We start from the raw sequence: 5,272 nt of genomic DNA, 5'->3' as shown, positions 1-5,272 counted from the left end.
CTGGTACAGAAGTTGATTTCAATGATAGGTTACATAACAAGATTGTGGTGGTTATATGTTATTTATTACCATAGTGCCTAGAAGCCACAAAGATCAGGACCTGATTGTGCGGGGTAAAATAATCTTCCTCAACAAGCTTACAATATGAATGTAGAATAAGAGACCAACTAGTAAAGAGAAACAGACGGGTGGGAAGAAGAAGAAAGACATCAATGTAAAAGTGAAATGATCTTCTTTGGTATTATAAATATAACAGTTACAGGTCTTCCTCTGTACCTGATCCTCTGAGGGAGTCTTTCCAAGTGTCTTGCAGCCCCAAATACAATACATCAGGTATTAAATTCAAACCATTGTAGCTTATGCTTTTACCTCTAGAAGGCCCCAGTTCAGTCTTGAGTGAGTGGGCCATATGTGCCTATGGGTTAAATAATCAGCAATAAGAACACTGCTATGCACAGCAAAATCAGAACTGAACAGCTAGCAAAAGTTCTGTTAGTGCTAAATCTATGGAATTAGTCTTCCAATGGAAGCAAGGGAGGCCCCATTAAAAATTAGACAGGTGGGCAAATATTTTGTGCAGAACAACCCTAGCCTGTGTTTGACAGACCTTTACAATCTCTAAGACCTCTTTGATTTAGCCACAGCCAACCAAACGGCAGAGCAGGCTGAAAGACAGCCAAAACTGCAACCATTAATAATAAGTCTCTTGTCTCTGAGCAAGCAGTCGGGAACTCCTCTTCTATGTTGTGGTTTTATTTTATCTCCCCTTTCTATTATGCAGGCTGCCATGGCTGGTGGCTGTGACCTGGTCGTTTGCTGCTAGAGGGCCTTTCCGCTGTTTGTGTTCTCCTTTGCTTTATCACAATGGAGCATTGTTGCGACGATACCAAGGGTGTTCATTGTCAACAGGTGTGTGTCAAGCTGAGGTCACTCCAGGGTCAGACTATGCTCCTGTGGAAACGCAGGGATGGGACTGGACATCCAAGCCGGAAGACTTTTCTTTCCCATTGTTTTCAGTGCCAATGCCAAGAATTCTCTCAGATGGGATTTAAAACCACTGGAGACCTAATAAGTTGAGGTATGTTTAAGAGGCTTTGATTTGCACGTGTGACATGGTGTCATTAGGAATAATAATATCCTTGGGCGGGAAAAGTTGTTGAGGGAAAGGAAGGGGGAGAAAAGCTGCTAGGCTAAGAAAGGATGAGGTAATGATCACATAATTTCCTAAACGGGCTACTAATTAACCACAACTCCGGCGCTTATTGGTACAGTTTGACTCTGTCAGTCTGCTGTATAATAACACAGGAATTCCTCTACAGCCAGGAAAAAAGCAGTAGTGCATTTTTCTATGATAACACTAGCCAGAAAAAAGAAGAAGTATATTTTATATCTTTTTTTTTTTAATCTCTGGGGAGCAGGCCAAAACTCCTGGCATGAACAGAAGTTAGGACATGCTTTTCTCCTCCTTTTGAGTCGGTTTAAAAAGCAAGATGATCCAATAAAATGACAGCTAGGGCTGTCTCCTTGAGTTGATATATAAATATAAAGAATAGGGGTGGACATACTGAGCCAATATGAAAATCCATATCAGATCAGTGTACAATAAAACAGGGCTGGATTGTTCTGTCTTGCTCAGCCATGTAAGTAGAAGCAAGACCTAATGCACACACATACTTCCTTTCTTGGTCTAGTCATATCCTGCATCTGATTTTCCTCCACCTTGCCCCTTGGGTCATCATCTCTGCCAGTTGAATGTGGGTGTAAAATGCAGCCAGATCAGAAAGGTGCAAATGGCTTCACAAGAGTCAGGGTGGTGGAGAAACAATCTCCTTAGGTCCAGATTTATTACACAGTGCCATCCATGTTCTCTAGACACTTCCCACTTCCCAAGTGGGCAGAGGTTGGCAGGGAGTGGGCGGAGCCTTGGATCTACTCCCCACCAGCACGCCATGTCAACTGTACCCTTTTAAGGAGTTACTCCCTCTCCTCAGAAAGCGAGAGAGAAACAATGGAACATTGTGACTCCCTGTGTCACATGTCCTTCCCATGACTGGCCCTAGGGCAGAGTAGATACATGTCAGCTATGACTCAGGCTAAAGGCTTGACCCAGCTCACCAAAAAAAAAAAAAAAAATTAAACTATGAAGATTAATTAAGACTCAACCTTCCTGCCTCCATGGGTCAAGTCAAAGTCATGGTAGATAAAAAATGTGTGGAGTCATTATTCAACATTTGGAACTGGATCATGCACAGGCCAAGGTTTGTCCATGTTCATATCCAGGATTTAAGCTGGGACCCGTCTGTTACATTAACAATAGATACAACTGATCTTCACAATTAGTAATTCACCGCTGGTCAGCCCGTAAGTCAGTGATAGAACAGGGGATAGAACACCACAGTCCTCCCTCCCCAATCAACTAGTCTTCAAATCCTCAACAATACTGCCGCCTCAGCCTGAAAAGCAAGAAGTCACAGAGCAAACAGTTAGTCATGTGTGTTTCACAGATTTAACATGGCCAAAGTGAGAGGTCAATAGTTAGCCAAGAAAAGCCAAGTGTGATAGGAGTTGATTAAAACAGAGTGTTTAGAAGAGCTGCTAAATCATGAGAAAATGCACTTCACTTATATGTCTCTCTCTCTGTGTTTCTATGAGCAGTGGAAAAAAAGTGTTTCCATCCTCCAAGCTTCATTAGTGTCTCCTCTCTGACCTTTATCATCCCCCTTGGGTTTTTTATATAGTGGATGAGAACCTCGGCTGGTGTAAACAGTCATGACTCCTCTGCCTTTATAAATGACCTCCTCTTTCATTACAAGTTCCTCCCACAGTTACTGGGTTGTCAGACAGCACCTATAATTAGTACCCTTTAGCAGACACCAATATCCTCCTTTTGCGGTCATTGATGAACAGTTGCCTCATTTATTATGAGAATGGATTTATTTTAAAATGGAAAAATATTTGTAAAAGTGTTTCCGTTTTTCCTTCTGTCTCTCAAATTTAGATTTTTATGAAATCTGAAAACATTTTGACCTTGGATCGATTTTTCAAAACTACCCAATTGCCTTAAGAGACAAACCTCCATCTTCCAAAGTGACTTAGGCATATAAGCACCTTTGAAAATGTAACCCCAGCTCTCTAGAGGTGGAAATAGTGTGAGGGGGAGAAGGGCAAATTCTCTTTTCTATTTCAAAATTTGAAATTTTAACAAAACCATTTCAGTCAGCTCTACTTACTTATAAGGCTCCTGCGATGGCTGACGGTGGTATGAAAATTTTACCTCGGATATAGAGTTGGACAAAAATGATGAGGAAAAATTCCCAACTTCTTTTTCTGATTTAAAAACCTGAAATTTTAACACACCTAAAAAAAAATTAACAAGCTCTTATTAGTTTTAATGTTCCTGCTCCGAAGGAAAGTTTCATGGAAACACGGGAGTTGTCAGCTGCTAGAATTGTCTCTTGGGATTTAATTGAAGAACAACAGGAAAATCGCAATACTGAAAACCATGTCCTAATTATTATCCTATTATCTTCATGAAGTTAGGAATTTTTTGTAAGTACCGATGAAGTGCTGTACAATACACATATTAAAACAGTCCTTGCCTGAAGGCATCTAAAAAGCAAGACAAACCAGACAGGACATGCTAGGAGACTTACAGGAAGGTGTTGCCATAGTTAATTGATTAAATTATTGTTACTTCTTCTGTTTGCAGGAATGGGTTACCAGAAGGAGCAAGTCTTTAAAAGGATTTAGAATTAGAGCTGAAAGGGAAAATCTTTCCCATCCCATGAGAATTTCTGAAGATTTGAAAAAAAAAATCTTGTCCCAAAGCTGGCTGAAAAGTGAAAAATCTTAAAAACAATTTCATGAACTGAAAAATCCATTTAAAATAAAATAAATATATCAGGTCAAAGTATTTAATTTCAGTGTGGATCTTTATGTTTTACAATAAATTAACAAACTACAAAGCAAAGCCTTTCCTCCAGAAAATGTCAACATTTCCTATTCAAAACTTTATAATTGCTCAAAAAGTTTCTCAATGGGACATTTGTGGAAATTGACCCTTTTCTGAAAAAGGTTTCGGTTTCAGCAAATCGGCTTTTTCTGATGAAAAAATGGTTCAGTGAAAAATTCTCTGCCAGCTTTCGTTAGGACGTTGGGCAGGGAATGGCACTGCCAAGATTTTCCATGCTTAAGGGCTGGTCCAAGAGAAGGCTCAAAGATGGGAGCAAAACGATACCGCAGCAGCATTAAGCATCTGGTGCATCTGACGTATGGAAGGAAGCAGAAAGGACAGATAATGTTTGGCCAAGCCTTCCCCTGTTGACAACATGCACTTTCCATCCTATCTCCAAGGGACAGCACATGAGTGAACCACATAATCCCTTCTACAGAATCATAGAATCATAGGGCTGGAAGAGACCTCAGGAGGTCATCAGGTCCAGCCCCCTGCTCAAACCAGGTCCATTCCCAACTAAATCAACCCAGCCAGGGCTTTGTCAAGCCAAGACTTAAAAACCACTAGGGATGGAGATTGTACCACCTCCCTAGGTAACCCATCCCAGTGCTTCACCACCCTCCCAATTTAATAGTTTTTCCTAATATCCAATCTAGACCTCCCCCACTGTAACTTGAGACCATTGTTCCTTGTTTTGCCATCCGTCACTACTGAGATCAGCCTCTCTCTATCCTCTCTGGAACCACTATCAAGTGATTTACATTGATAACAAGATAAAAAAATGGATAGAGCTCTGGTTACTTACACCAAATCAGCTTACAATGAGCCAGATGGATTTGTGGAAAAGTCAGCTATTTGCTGCTGGGTTACTGGCGGAACAAGGAATAACTGTTGTAGTAGTCACCAGTGCCAATTGACAAAAGAATAACATCCTTCAATCTACCATTCGGGGGAGGGGGGAGAGCAGGGGGAATCACATACGCAGGAAGAATAGAAAGAAGATGCTCAGAAGCTGAAATGACGCAGCGTTGTCTTCTGCTGCACTGAAAGGATACATCTCCACAGCAGTGTTATTTCGGAATAACTGACTCTATAAGGGTATGTCTACACTACCCTCCTAATTGGAAATAGGGGGGTAATGTAGTCATACCGCAATTGCAAATGAAGCCCGGGATTTGAATTTCCCGGGCTTCATTTGCATAAAGCCGGCCGGCGCCATTTTTAAATGCCGGCAGTTCGAACCCCGTGCCGCGCGGCTACACGCGGCACGGAGTAGCTAGTTCGGATTAGGTTTCCTAATCCGAACTAGCTACTCCG

The 5,272-nt window shown here is 41.4% G+C and overlaps 1 long non-coding RNA gene across 1 annotated transcript; it reads left to right on the top strand.

Annotated features, from left to right (window-relative positions):
• Positions 1-792: 792 nt before the first annotated feature.
• Positions 793-3,904, top strand: LOC142826493 (uncharacterized). Its single transcript, XR_012900662.2, has 2 exons — positions 793-1,078; positions 3,710-3,904. It is a non-coding gene; the product is annotated as an uncharacterized LOC142826493 (long non-coding RNA).
• The last annotated feature ends 1,368 nt before the right edge of the window (positions 3,905-5,272 follow it).

This window comes from Pelodiscus sinensis, chromosome 1 (assembly GCF_052426305.1).
Source record: "Pelodiscus sinensis isolate ZL-2025 chromosome 1, ASM5242630v1, whole genome shotgun sequence".
In the NCBI taxonomy this organism is placed as follows: Eukaryota; Metazoa; Chordata; order Testudines; family Trionychidae; genus Pelodiscus; species Pelodiscus sinensis.
This window is presented reverse-complemented; position numbering and strand designations above follow the sequence as displayed.